Below are 15,786 nucleotides of genomic sequence, written 5' to 3' on the forward strand. Positions count from 1 at the left end.
TCTCTGACAGTCCCTAGAAACTGGTTCCAGTTTGGAAGGGCAGCCTGAGTGCAGAAGCAAGCCCAGCCTCCTCTCATGCTGTGTGTGCAGAGAGTGAGCAGGGAGCTGAAATTCCCTCAGGGAGGAGCAGTACAAATGCACACTTGGATAGGATGGGTGGTTTTCCTGTGGGCTGTTGGACTGGGTGCAGATAGGAATGGTGGAATGGTGGCAGAGGAAAAACAAAACCTCCCTCCCTTCTGATTTATAAGGGCTTAACACAAAGTGTCTGGGGGCCATGGATGAGCAGAGAGGAACTGTGAAAGCAAAATAATCCTGGATTTAGAGCAGGACTGCAGAAATCAGAGAGGTCCTTTGTAAAGTAAACCTTGGGAGCTCACTGAAAAACCCTGATGTGCTGAAGAACTTCAAGAGACTGGCTGTGGGGAGACAAGCCTCGAAGCCTTGGGCACATCTGGGAAGAGCTAAATGGCAATAAAATAGTTCTGTTCACACCTCTTGTCTCTCATTCTAATTCTCAGAGGTCTCTGTACTGACATGAGAGCATTTGTAGCATCCTTAGGAATGGAATATAGCTCTGCAAGTGTCCATTCTCAGCATGTGCAGACCAGAAATGGGATGTCTGAGCTCATGAGGCCAGGTTCTATATCTGACTGCTTTGTCTGCAGTTTCCTTCCAAGAACAGGCACCTTGTTTTCCAGTTTAAGAGGGCTTTTAAAGAGTTCTTCGGTTGTCCATGAGTAAAAAGCAGTAGTAGAAGCAGTGTGCATTTCCTGGGATTACTGTGTTTGTATTAGAAAGATATATATATACTTATTTATATTTCAGAAAGTGTTGCCCACCTCCTCTGTATTGACACTTAAAACCTTTTTCTTAACCATTGTTCAGAAAATTGTCTAGGTACTGCAATAAAAGCAGAATTTTATATATGGGGAAGCCTTCACAGTGAAGTTTCTGGATTAATTGACTTCTTACTGTGTTAGAAGTTATTTATATGCATTTCCTGTAATTGAAGTTGTGAGCTAAATCTCTTGATTTAATACAGATAGCACTGAGGTGGAGCTTTTTCAGACCCAAGTCAGTGGTGGAAGGGGCTTGGGAATTCCTCAGGAGAATGACTGATAATGCAGACTGGTCAGTTCAGAGTAGCAAAGGGAGTCATTTGGAGGGGCTGCTTTAAATAATGGAGATTGGAAATGTTTATTGCATGGCACACCTGTAAAAGGCACATGGTTGAAGAGTCTTTAGGAATCCCTCTGGGACCAGGTACCTGATCTGCTTCATTCAGTGCTGCTTCCAGCTGTCTCTGGATCAGGTCATGTCAGTCTCAGAGGCAGTTTCCAGTCCCCCTTTGCCATGGTGGCAGTGGGTAAATGACATTGTGTGACCCATTTAGGGTATCTGTAACCACTGCCTGAAGTCAGTGACTGCTCTCAGTCCCCAAATAGCTCAGCCTCCCTCCTTGGCAGTGGCTCCTTGGAGGTGTTGTCTCTGCTCAGAGGGGTGTGCTCTGGGATTCCTGTTTTATCCAGGGCTTCTCTGAGAGCCCTCCTTAGCACATCTTGGAGCCTGCACCTGGCACCAGCAGCAGCTCTTGCCTGCTCCTCCTTCTGCTTCCAGCTCTCACTGAGTGTGATCATCCCCTGCTGGGCACCACCAGCCACTGGCACCAGAGACCCACAGTATTGTCACCCTGAGGAATCGACAGAGTCCTAAAGCCCCTTGGATTTGTCTTATCCTTAACAAATTTCACACCTTGGCTCCTGTGAGCATGATTGCTCTGATTTTTGTGGTAAATGCAGAATCAGCAGCCTAAAAAAGCTGTTCTTTGCTAAAGCTACTCACTGATTTCAGTACCAAATTCAAATCTTATTATGCCATTATTTGTTTAGTATTTTGAAACCTCATTTACAGCCATTTAGTCTGTTTGGTTACTCTCTGTTAGTAGAAGCATCTTTTCAGTTAAAGGCAGCAAAGGTCACTATCCTACAATAACCTGAGAGGTTTTTCCATGTTGCTCATGACAAACTTCTCCAGCAATCAATAGCAAGTATATATTTATTGTCCTTGAAAATGTGAGCTCTCAATTATATTGATGTAGCTGCATTTTTCTGGGATGCATTCAGTCTCCTGATGCATTTTGGTGCTGAGAGTTCTCCTTTGCATTGATTCAGGGTTGGAATGCTACAAAATTTTTCACTTTAGCCTTCCTTGAGGAAGAAAAACCCCATATGCTTCCTTGAACAAGAAAAACAATGGAATTATCCAAACTGATTTCCCCCACAATTTAACTGTAAAAATGCAAACTCTGCATTCTGCAGTTCCCCAAGAGCCCTTCTGGGAGAGTGAGGCTGCAGACAGGGACACATTCCTGCAGCTGAGCTGGTCAGCAGCATCTCCTTTACCAAGGGAGCATTGGAATGTGTCCTAAGATAAATGGACCTTTTGCTTCCATGGAATTAAAGCTGGAGATGTTACTTAAAACTTCCTTAAAATGCAATGATGGGGAAATTACACCCCTAAAAAAAGTACTTTTTAAGAAATGATATATTATTCCTTGATTAAGAGAAGAAAGCCTGAGCAAAGACTCTTAAATTAGATATCTATTATGCTCCAGGCAAGCAGGCTTCCTAAGCAGAAGGAAGTATTGATCCCATGTCTGGCTCTATAGTACAGAGCAGGGGGTGCAATCCATTATCAGTGAGAGCAGAGCCATTGGCCTCCTGGAGCATTCAATTGGGCTATTACTTGATCTGCCTTAATTGATGCTGCTAATGGGATCATATTTATTGTTCTGTAGAGGGGGAGAACAGGCTTGTGGTGAGTCTGGGCTCAGTCACAGGGTGACATTTAAGCAACAGCAGCAGAGCCTGGGGTGGGTTCCTGACCAGCTGTGGCCTCTCTGCTCAGACTTTCCCTTGGGGTGGTCTGAAGGGGTTTGTGTTCATTTCAGGTGAATTCAGTGCAGGGCACTTCGAGTTTGCTTTCAAAGAATGTCCCCTGAATTGTGGGAATTATTCAGGGTCTGGCTGTTAATGGTGTTTTCTCATGTCCCACTCTCTCTTCTCAGTTCTTGTGATAATAATTGATAATAACTATTAATCCAGTGAAATCTCTCTGCTTAGAACTTCATAACAGACATAGTCATGTGTATATGTGCAATAATAAAATATTAAAAATATGCATATGTGCAAATATATATGTGCATTTGTGCATATGTAATATATAGATATACACATGTATATATTTCTGTCATGGCTAGGGGGCGGTCTGTAGCTTGGATCCCATTTGCAATTAAATATCTGCTTTCAAAACTGTCTCACCTTACACTTGTGCAAGGATGTATCTAACAGATCGAAGCTGAGTTCAAGTGTGGTGACAGACTCCTACCGAAGTTTGGTTGGCCTAAAAGAAGACAATGGAGGCCCATGACAAAAACAAGGAATGTGACATGACAGCAATTGCAAACTCTTTTAGCCATTTTACGTGAACATTTGGTGCATTTGGTTAATCTCTACTAGCAGACTGCTCTTCTCCAGAAATATTTGCACATCTTGCCTGAATCCTGTGTTCTGAGGCTTTTGCCTTAGGACTTTACATTTTCCTTTCTGCTGAAGAAAAGAAGCTATACTAGAATTTCTAGATTGCTTATGATGATATACCTCATATATATATGCCTGATCTTTGTAGTATTCAAGAAAAGGGTATTAATGTTTTCTTCTGCCTGGAAGCTCCTTTGAACACTGGTGAAGGCTTTGCCGTTTTCAAAGTTCAGGCTCATCTTTGTTGAGTAGCTGTTCCATGGAAGCCTCACAGCACAGCTCAGGTCTGGGTTACTTAACAGGCCCTTACTGTTCCAGAAACTTCTTACTGGTATTGGAAAGAGGTGTTTGTTTTTCTGACATGAAAGGCTGGCTTGTGCTTTGTTCTGGCTGGGGGTGTGAGGGCTGTGCCTGTTCTGGCTGCAGTGATGGAAATGCCATGGAGGATATCTGCCAGCTGCTCCCTGCCTGTGCAGGAGGAGTGCAGTACCCCTGACCACATCCATCTGACTGGCTGTGGGTGGGCCCAGGGATGTGTTGTATTTCTATTGTTGTATAATTATATTTCCTGAGTCTCATAGCTTCTTGGTGGTTTTCTCATGGCAGATCTTCACAGCAGTGTTGTTGCTTCTCGGTCAGGGCTCCTCTCCCAGGCTCTCCCTGACCAACCCGCCCCCTTTTATCTCAGCTACCTCCATGGGCTACAGCTGCTGCCCAATCAAGGACATCACAGCTGCAGCCCATTTACAATAACTAGAATCAGGGCAGGGTCACTAATACAATACAAAGATCTTTCACTGCCATACATATACTTACAATACATAAGTTAACTCAGGCCCCTACATTTCCCCCTTTTCTTTTACCAATTTTACAATTACCATAGACATTTTTGTCCCAGCTCTCAGGCTGCCACAGCTCTCGGCTGTCTTTTCTTCTGGAGTCCCAGCTCTCAGGCTGCCATACACATATCTGTCCCAGCTCTCAGGCTGCCACAGCTCGCAGCTGTCTTTACTTCTATAGTCCCAGCTCTCAGGCTGCCATACACATATCTGTCCCAGCTCTCAGGCTGCCACAGCTCTCAGCTGTCCTATCTTCTAGAGTCCCAGCTCTCAGGCTGCCCCAGCTCTCGGCTGTCCTATCTTCTAGAGTCCCAGCTCTCAGGCTGCCCCAGCTCTCGGCTGTCCTATCTTCTAGAGTCCCAGCTCTCAGGCTGCCCCAGCTCTCGGCTGTCCTATCTTCTAGAGTCCCAGCTCTCAGGCTGCCCCAGCTCTCGGCTGTCCTATCTTCTAGAGTCCCAGCTCTCAGGCTGCCCCAGCTCTCGGCTGTGCTATCTTCTAGAGTCCCAGCTCTCAGGCTGCCCCAGCTCTCGGCTGTGCTATCTTCTAGAGTCCCAGCTCTCGGCTGTCCTATCTTCTAGAGTCCCAGCTCTCAGGCTGCCCCAGCTCTCGGCTGTCCTATCTTCTAGAGTCCCAGCTCTCGGCTGTCCTATCTTCTAGAGTCCCAGCTCTCAGGCTGCCCCAGCTCTCGGCTGTCCTATCTTCTAGAGTCCCAGCTCTCAGGCTGCCCCAGCTCTCGGCTGTCCTATCTTCTAGAGTCCCAGCTCTCAGGCTGCCCCGGCTCTCGGCTGTCCTATCTTCTAGAGTCCCAGCTCTCAGGCTGCCCCGGCTCTCGGCTGTCCTATCTTCTAGAGTCCCAGCTCTCAGGCTGCCCCGGCTCTCGGCTGTCCTATCTTCTAGAGTCCCAGCTCTCAGGCTGCCCCGGCTCTCGGCTGTCCTATCTTCTAGAGTCCCAGCTCTCAGGCTGCCCCGGCTCTCGGCTGTCCTATCTTCTAGAGTCCCAGCTCTCAGGCTGCCCCGGCTCTCGGCTGTCCTATCTTCTAGAGTCCCAGCTCTCAGGCTGCCCCGGCTCTCGGCTGTCCTATCTTCTAGAGTCCCAGCTCTCAGGCTGCCCCGGCTCTCGGCTGTCCTATCTTCTAGAGTCCCAGCTCTCAGGCTGCCCCGGCTCTCGGCTGTCCTATCTTCTAGAGTCCCAGCTCTCAGGCTGCCCCGGCTCTCGGCTGTCCTATCTTCTAGAGTCCCAGCTCTCAGGCTGCCCCGGCTCTCGGCTGTCCTATCTTCTAGAGTCCCAGCTCTCAGGCTGCCCCGGCTCTCGGCTGTCCTATCTTCTAGAGTCCCAGCTCTCAGGCTGCCCCAGCTCTCGGCTGTCCTATCTTCTAGAGTCCCAGCTCTCAGGCTGCCCCAGCTCTCGGCTGTCCTTTCTTCTAGAGTCCCAGCTCTCAGGCTGCCACAGCTCTCGGCTGTCCTTTCTTCTAGAGTCCCAGCTCTCAGGCTGCCACAGCTCTCGGCTGTCCTTTCTAGAGTCCCAGCTCTCAGGCTGCCACAGCTCTCGGCTGTCCTTTCTTCTAGAGTCCCAGCTCTCAGGCTGCCACAGCTCTCGGCTGTCCTTTCTTCTAGAGTCCCAGCTCTCCGGCTGCCACAGTTCTCGGCTGTCCTTTCTTCTAGAGTCCCAGCTCTCCGGCTGCCACAGTTCTCGGCTGTCCTATCTTCTGTCCCAGCTCTCTGGCTGCCACAGCTCTTGGCTGTCCTATCTTCTGTCCCAGCTCTCTGGCTGCCACAGCTCTCGGCTGTCCGGGGGATTCCATACCTTCTTTAGATGTTCGTTGTGGCTGCAGATCTTTATCACGTCAGGGTCACCAGATGTTGTATTTCTATTGTTGTATAATTATATTTCCTGAGTCTCATAACTTCTTGGTGGTTTTCTCATGGCAGATCTTCACAGCAGTGGTGTTGTTGCTTCTCGGTCAGGGCTCCTCTCCCAGGCTCTCCCTGACCACCCCGCCCCCTTTTATCTCAGCTACCTCCATGGGCTACAGCTGCTGCCCAATCAAGGACATCACAGCTGCAGCCCATTTACAATAACTAGAATCAGGGCAGGGTCACTAATACAATACAAAGATCTTTCACTGCCAAACATATACTTACAATACATAAGTTAACTCAGGCCCCTACAGGGATGGACACCAAAATGTATTGCATGGACCTAATGGACAATGCACATTGCAGCTGGAATGGCTGAGGAATTGGGGGAGCAGTCAAAGCCAGAGTACTTTACATGGTGTTTTCCTGGTGCCAGGCTGTCATGAGTTCTCACATTGCAGCAATCTGCATTTGGGTCTCTGGGAAGGTGATGTGGTTAGCTTAAACTCCTACTGCAAATGAGAGGAACAGCTCACATTTTAAATTTCATTTATGTCTCCCCACCTTTGTAATTGCCTGGATAGCTGGTGAGAGATGATGTTTCTTCTGTTTATAGGACTGCATGTCTCCACAATGTAAAGGACAGGAATCATTTAAAATTAACCTGATAACCCACACCAAAACCCTCCCTTGCCCAAAAAAACCCCAAAACTCAAATACCATCATCTTAGCATTTGATAGTTTTTTGGAAAGTTACAAGTAAAGAATATGACATGGTCCTTGTTAAAATGACTGGCTGCTGATGTTTAGAGAGCATCAGCTGTCCTTGGCAAGCATTCTTGGTGAGAATGAAGCAGAGGAATTTATCTATTTTTGTGAAATGGAACTGTTGAAATGTCTCTTACCAGTCTGAAAGGTCAAGTTTTCAGCTGGAGTCTCTGAGTGAGGAGTAACCAGGGAATGTTCACCCTGGACAGCTTCATGTTCAGAGCTTTGTCAAAACTGATGCATTTCTGAGGGTTCTGCTTTTGAAACAAAACCTTTCAGCAAAGGTGGATCTTGCACTGCTTGGAGGTGATTTGCTGTGTCTGTTTATCCATAATGTACACAATGGATAACATTTAAAACTATTTATGATATATTAATCCATTTACCACAGAAGTGCTGACTGCATCAGCGATACACAGTGTAGGCTTCGTGCTTATTTACAATTAAGCAAATGAAAATTATGCCACAAATTTCTTTTATGTGTAGATTTCTTTTAACATGTGAACTTTTTTTATTTTTGTGTGCATGCTATTTCTTTCTCCACTTAAAGCAGTACCATTTTTACTGGTACACAAACACATGTAAATATATAAACATACTAGTTTGTGACATAAAAGGCAGTTACAGGAAAATAATACAATAAAATGCATGAAGTTACATAATTTATATTTTAAAAATTGTCAAAACAACTTTTTTTCAGAGGGCCGCATACTTTATCAAATGTGACTGTCAATTTGTCCTGCTGAAAACTTGTGAACAGTCAACTGCTTTTTACTGACTGTAAGTTTTAAAGTAGGATTATGTTACTCGACTGGAAAATAACTGAAGAACAAATTGGAAAAGGAAAGTCTCTTTATTTTCCAGCTCAATAAGATCTTTAACTGTTCCATAAATGCTAAACTATACAGCATGTAATATTTGAAAAGCACTTTTGACTTGAGCACGAGATAAGTGGTTTTGTTCTTATATTGCATCAGTTTGGAAAGTGTAAAGGACATTTCAAATAATCAAATGGCAGCACTAAACCATGAGAATGTAATTATCTTTCTACAGCTATTCTTAGCTTCACTTTGAACAGTTTGATAATTGAATAAGTCTTCTAACAATTTAAAATCAGATTCACAGTATACATCACTGTGTAATGGCCTTTATAATTTCTTTCTCTGAGTTATTTTGTTTAGCATCTGGGCCTTTATGCCCCCCATGTTCTTTCAAACCAATAAAAAACCCCAAAGCAACCCTCCAGTGATTGATTTAATTCAATTGCATTGCAATTTTACATAGTTATTATTGCTAGGTGAACTGGCATTGCAACAACTTGTAACAACATCACATTTGAGTAACAGAAGAGGAATTCTTTGGTTGGATAAGTGGCTTCTATTGCACCTCCATAAAGCCCTTGCAGAAGGGAAGTGCTGTCATCAAATGTCAGAGCAGTGAGGAAGTCTGGTTTGGAGCTGAATAATGGCACAGTGGTTTCTGGTAACCCTGCAGGCAGCTCAGAATAAAGGTGCCAAGCTTTCCATTGGCACAGGCAGTGTTGGTTAGCAGAGTGTTCCTGTCCTGGCCGTTCTGGTGAGAGGAGGTCGGGTCCAGAGGCCCCTCTGGCAGTCTGTGAGTGCCCATCCTGCCTGGGGCTGTGTCTGCTGGCTCTGTGCTCCGGCACCTCTGCAGCAGGCAGAGGTGCTGCTGTGGTCAGGGTGCTTCACTGGGCAGCTCCACCAGCCTTCTGTGGCATCAGCTCTCCTCAGGGCCATCTTGTGTTCTTTCAGCTGGCGGGGGGAAGGTCTTGGTGTTTGCTGTGATGAGGTCTTTGCTCCTAGGTGTGCCACTTAGGGCAGGCTAGTATTTTATTGATGACATGTCTTTGTCAGGTAGGAACATTGCTTGTACTTTACACAGGAGTTAAAATCATGCTTGGGTGATTGGGCTTCTCTGATAACAAACACAGACTGTAAAAAGCTGTGAATGCCCTGACCTGTGGTGCTGGTAAATGCCAACCTTTGGCATGTGTCAGTCATAGCAATGCACTGCTCATGCACCGGCCTGTGCCTGATTTAGGGGTGTTAAACCAGGTTTTCAATTGCTGGTTGTGCTCATGTCTGAAGAACCCTTGGCTGAAGTCAGAAGTCATTTTGCCACTGGGATTGCTGCTCATGGAGCCCAGGCTGCTCTCAGCAATAGCTTTACAGCTTCCAGCACCATGTTCTGGGGAACAGGGAAGCTGTGCCCATGTGCAGCTCTTTGGGTCACTTCTCTGCTGGATATCTCCAAGTCAGTCACTCTGACTGAGCTCTTTCCTTCCAATTACTGTTTCCCTCTTACACTGAGTGTGGTCATGACAGTTTGTGCATTTGCTGAGTATTGTCTCAAATGTTTCCAAAAGTATTCCTTTAATTTCCTTTACTAGCACATCCATAGCTGTGTAGGAGCACAGCTTGTGGTAACTGGGAGTGGGGCTGGAGCCTCTTCCCCAATGGGCTGCAGCTGTGCCAGGCAGGTGAGCAGCACTGAGGGTAAGGAGCCATGGAGTACCCGGGGCACTGACCAATCACCCAGGGGAGCAGAGGGCACACAGGTGCCGTGCATCAACAGGAGGGCATAAAAGGCTGGGCTGAGGAACAAGAGGGGCAGATCCTTGCAGCCTTCTGAGGTGACCTGATGTCCCTCTGTGTGGGGAGAGGCCTGAAGCCTTCTTTGGTGTTGGTCATGCCTCTGCTGTCATCCTGACATAACGGTGACCCTGATATGACTCCAACATGGAGCTTTCTGATGAGGTGTGGGGTTATTGTGTATGGGGAGTGCTTAAAGCCTTCTGAAATTGTGTGATGTTTCTCTGTGTGTCCTGGTTGTCCCAACTGCAGTATTTGCTGCAACACAAACCTGGCAATCTGTTACTTGTAGAACATCTTTCAGTTGTGTGGAAGGAGTTGGGCTTTAACCTAGAAATTGCCATCATAGATAAAGCACCCAAACTGCAGAGTCCCACAGAAATCTAATCCCTAACCTGTCAACTTGCCTGAAGACACAGGATTTATTCCCTCCTCCCAAGTGTTACCACGTGGACATCTAGGGAGAAACTATTTACTCCTGGAAATAAAAAGGAGAGGAAAAGGTGTATTCAGCCTGCCTGCTACCTTAAATCTCTTCTCTAGGGAGAGGTTATGCTTTAACTTTTCTGTGGCTTTTTTTGATGCCTTCATGGTTGTTCTGCAACTCTTGCACTTGTTCTCCAAGTGATGGTGAGATTAATTAGGGTTTCCTTCAGGCTGGGCTCTGGAGGTGTGACAATAATCTTGCAAGCAGTGCTCTCCACAGTCTGTGTTTGTTCTAAGAGAATTGAGCACAGGTGGTAATTAGCTACTGCCTTGTTTACACCTGTGTGAAGGGCACAACACCACCTAACAAATAGAAAAAATATTGCTGCAGGTGTGGAGAACTCTTAATTTTTGTCAATGATCCCATTTTAATGCATGCCCCATCTTGCATATCTTGTGTTTGTAGTTGTCAGTTTTTACATATGCAGTTACAGATACTTCTTTTTTGAAGTAACTGATGTTTTATAATTTTAGAATTTATCGACAATGGCTTTGCTTGTCTAAAACAATATCAAAAAGTGAATAATGACTGATGTAGTAAAGATAAAGCTGACTGGGAATCTTTCAGCTCTGTATATTAGATACTGTTTTCTAAGGTATTTAATGTAAGGTTTCAACATAAAAATATTTAGGGAGTTTTCACCTGTAGAGGCATGTATTGACTGTTCCCTCTTGAAATTCCAGCATTTTTTTTCTATTCACTCTGCCCCCTTGTCCCATATGTACCTTTCCAGCTTTCTTCAGTGGTGTTGCTCCTGTCTGAAGCACTTTCATAGATTAACTGTTTCCAGGCTTTTATATTTCAAAATCACCTCTCCTGACTCTCTTGGGAAGAAAAGGCATGATGTTGGTCACCTAGGCAGCCCTACACACACTTTGTTCAAGTTGATCTGAGTAGGATTTGGATGGAAGTGTTCCACTCCCCTCTTCTTTCTCTCCCTTTCCCTGTCACCATTCCCAGCTGCTTTCACTAACTGCACCCTAACTTAGATCACCAGTTGTTATTTGTCAGGAACAAATGTGTAATCCCTGTATGTGTCAGCCATAATAAAGTACATGCCACTCTCTAACATAGGAAGTAGCAGTGTAGAATGGATTTTTTGAAAAAAAATCTTTCTGTTCCTTTCCTTCGGTTTCTGACAGTTTACAGTAAGAGAGAACTTAAAAGTAACAAATGACATTCTGCCTTTCTCTTTGATGGTTAAACTGCCCTCAACCTAACTTCCACTTGTGCAGGGATTGACACCAAAACATAATGACCATACTGCTAAATAATTGAAAACCTCCTGCTCTGTGTGTGTGGTTTGTAATATGGTTCTCAGTTTGGTTTAACATTATTGAAATGTTGGAGAGAGTTTGTCTCTGCTGCTGGCCAGTTGTGGCCATGGGTACAGCCTGAGAAAATGTAAATCTGAATCCCTGTTTTCCTGGCTGTGTGCGTTCATGAGGTAGGTGTTTAGCAGTGCTAAGAAGTTTTATAGTAAATGCCATCATTCCTTGTTCTAGTATCAGATTCCCTGCAGTCATCTTTCCCAAAAGCACTCTTGTGCCCTGTCCTGCTGAAGGTACAAAGTCTGATAAAAGTGTGTCCTGGTGTGGCTCATGTGTGGCAGTTCCTGTTCCTGCACTCCCTGCACTGCAGCCCTCCTTGGAGTGCAAAGCAATTCTCTTTCCAGCATCATGACAAAGCCTGAAATCCTAGAGAATGGGCTGGAGTCATGGTACTGGGTCAGTTCAGCCCAGAGCGTGCCTTGCCTTATTCTGGCTGCCTTGGTCTGGAAAGAGAGGGGGACAGAGCAACCTGAGCCTGCACAAGGAAGCCTTTGGCATCCAGGCACTCACTGCACCTGGATTTCTGACAGATTGCTGAGTGACTGCTGGGAGGGATGTGGATAGAGGTACCAAAGAAAATAACAGGTCACCAGCCTGTTATTTCTGGTTGTGACTGTTTTATGTTATTTGGACATGCAGGAAAAGCATGGAGGAAATGTTCTCTGTGTTAGAGACACGCATGGCTAGGCAGTAATAAAAGGTGATGGGAAGTTCAAGCCTGGTGTCCCTTGGCAGAGGAAGGCTGGGGGTGACGTGGGAGGGCTGGAGTTCCAAAGGGAGAAGTGATTCTGGCCCCTCCTCTTCCATGGCTGAGGAGATGCTGATCAGACAAGGGAGTCATTTTTAGTTTCAGTGTCAGTACCAACTGAACCAAGGGTGTCAGGGAAAAGGGAGGAAGGAAGAAGAGCGTGGCTGTAAAATTATCCCCAGTTTGTTGTAAGGAAAGATTTGAATCTGCTCTACCTGTCAGCAAAGCCATAAAACAAGAGATGAACCACCTTATTTTAGATTATATAGCTCTCTGAGTTTTTATGGTTTCACTGACAGTCAAACACCAAATGAAGGGTTCTTTGCTCTCCTCCAATGTACATGAGGTGCTTTATAGTCCAGTCTTCTTTCCCTCCTTATGCTTTTATGTCTCCATATTTGTTATGTCCTCCCCAAAGCTCTCCCTTTTCCGTCTCTGCTTCCATGTAAATGAGTCAGCAACATTTTCTGCTAAATATTCTAATAATTTGCCTACTCTATCACTTATTTTTAAACAAACAAGAAATATGGGGCCTTTTTGAAGTAGGTGTATGTAGGCTGGTGAGAGGTTAGAGGCATGCAACAGCTCTACCTGCCACCACAGCTTGTAGAAAAATAGAAACCAATCATTATTTCCCTGCTGCCACTGATCCTGGGGCCTTATCTATGTACCGTCCTTATGGATGAACTCTTGGGTAATAAATATATCACTTGGACAAGGTCATCTCACCCTAACAGAAACATTTTTCAGCTCCCCAGCAAAGGGACAAAAGAGGGAAGAGGCTGTGCCTGTCAGAGCTTTGCTTCCTGCTGCCTTTCTGTACTGAGACTCCCCAGCCTTAGCTGACAATTTCCACATGCACTTACAGCTTCCATCAGCCTTTTTTCCATGGAGATTTTGGTGGTGATTAGGGATAAATCACTTTATCCAAGACAATATCTGCCCTCTCTGGCAGGAAAGCCCACCCTCAGATCCCAAAGGTGATTCCAGGGGCTCCCAGGTGTGTGTGGCAGCCCAGCCACTGTCATCCACGCTTCACCCCCTTTCAAGTGAGTGCTGATTGTCCTATGGCAGGAGTGGGAGCAGAGGATCCTCAGCTGTGCTGTGCCACTGGCAGCTGGCCACTTGGAAACATCTGTCCTGGAGCAGGGACAGCAATTGCCTGTGCCACTGATTGGGAGCTCCACAGATGCCACTTGAAGTTCAGGGCCAGCTGCTGAGCTCTGCTGCTGCTGGCCCTTGCTGAGGGTGTTGTGCTGCCATGGGCAGGAACATTTCCCTTTTGATCACAGACAAGCACTATCTAAAATAAAAATAACTATTTTTTAAAAAGTGCTGAATGGTAGAATATTAGACAGTTATTATATCAGGGCTACCTGTCAAGTGGCTTAATACAAGGCAGTTTGGAATATAACATAAACACTGATGGATTGGAGGCTGGGGCTCGTGTGCCTGAGGTCTGAGAATCCTTGAGTTGCCTGAAGCAAAACTCTTCAAACTTACTTGGAGCTGGAGAGTTAGTGTTTTTTAAAAAATGTACCTGGGTGCTCTTATCATATGGGGCCTAGGCATGGGAAGCTAATTTATATATCTTCAAAATCAGAATATTAATATGTTATAAACTCACAGAACTTGGAGGTACTTAAGTAATTAACAACAGACAAAATATTGCTGTGAAATATATTGAGAAATAGCATTGGAACTGCTTCCAGCCTGCTATGAGGGGTACCCAGAGAGAGATGTGCTCCAGGAACACAGGTGAATATTACACTTGGATTTATGTCAGCAGGCAGGATTCTCTTTGTGCACATTTTGATACCAATCACTTTGAGAAATGCACGTTGAAAGCTTTTTCATCTGTGTTCACATCTTAGAGATTTTCATTTTGCCTCTTGTTTACCTCTGATTGCTGCTCCAGCTCTTCTCTCCTTTAGTACATCAGTGGCAGTCAGGCTGCTGAGGTCACAATTAATATAAAGAATTCCAGCATCTTTCTTTCCTTTTGGTCCAACACAGAGGATGCCTGTGGCAGACTCACCCAGCTGGTAGAGGTGATAAAACAGCAGGTTACCATTTCATAGGTCACGTTAAAATGTGTGTGTACGTATCTATGTATGTATGTTTGTGTCTGACATAAACTGAACCTGTTTGAAGCAGCAGTCCATCCACTTTCCATCCATCCCCTTTCCATCCCTCACCTTTCCTAGGTGGAAAAGCTGCCAGATCCATTCTCAAGCCTCTGTTTCAGTGGCAGCTGTCACTGCAAACCAAGTGCAGCTGGTTGTCTTTGGGGGCACAGGATAAGGTGTGCTGCAGTGTGTGGGCTGGAAAATACCTCTGGGTTTATTCAAGGAGGTCATGGTTATAAGCACTGCCCAAAATTGGCATCCTCACCCCTCAGCCGGCAGAGCTCTCAGCCCTTGGCTGCCCCCAGGCCCCTCCCTGGCCAGGGGGGCACTTCAGGGTTCAGCCATTGCCCAAGGCAGCCTTGGCCACCACACCTGGGCACTTCCTTCTGGATCATCCCTGGTCATGGTGCTGGCCCTGGCTGAAGTGCAGCCTGCCTGGAAAAGGAGGGAAGAACACATCCAGTTAAAACCTGTGGGGTTTGTGTGTTTGTTTTTGTTTTTCCTGTATGAATCAGTCTGCTGCTTAATTGAGCTTTCCATTTGGGACAGAGTGACCAAGACCAAGTAATTTTTTTCTCTTTTTTTTTTTTTGACCTTTTCATTTTCTTCTCTCTGTTTCTTTGTTGTTATGCTGTGGGTACCCTGTCTTTAGAAGGGAATGGAAGAAACTTCATCACCACAGCAGGAGCATTGAGTACCAGCATAGCAAAGAATATTTAGTGACAAATAATGCATCAGTTGCATCTTATTTCACTCCATCTATATCTAGGATTATGCGCTGTTCAAGATTATAATTGTTTGTTCATTTTACTAATGAAGTGTTAATTAAATGACAAAAATATAATTACTAATAGCAAATGGGCCTTGGGACCAAACTGCCTTTTGATCATGGAATGGACCAGGGCTATTAAGAGTGACCTTATTGGGTTTTTTTTCTTAAGGAAACATGTATTAAGCAATCAAAAGAACATGTCTTAACTGCTAAGTCATCAGAATAGGTACCTGCAATGTTGTCCCTGCACCTGCAGTGATTAGAATGAATACTTGTTCTCTATCAAACTGCAAACCTTTGTGTTGTACTCACCAAAATATCTGTTTCACTTCTGTGTTTCCAAAACCCCCTGTGCAGTAGCTAGAGCAGCTCCAGCTCCATAAAGTCATCTCCTGCACAGTCATTTCATTTGCCTTTTTCTGCTTTGTGTTTTATCCTTCCCTGTGTAGTTGAATCAGCTCCTGGCACCGGGGCTCAGAGGGGTGTCGCCTTCTGATGCAAGGCGAGGCGACCTGGTTCTGAGGAAACGGCACGGCGACCCAAACTCTCCAGGGTCACTCGGGCCAAGAACACACACAGACACCAGTATGGTGGACGGTTCAAGACCTTTATTGTCCTGTCTCGTCGGGTTTTATACCGGGAAAGTTTTTTCCCTACGTCAGGGGGTCTTACTTTACTGTAATTGGTTAGTAAGGAGTAGA

This window comes from Melospiza melodia, chromosome 5 (assembly GCF_035770615.1).
Source record: "Melospiza melodia melodia isolate bMelMel2 chromosome 5, bMelMel2.pri, whole genome shotgun sequence".
NCBI lineage: Eukaryota > Metazoa > Chordata > Aves > Passeriformes > Passerellidae > Melospiza > Melospiza melodia.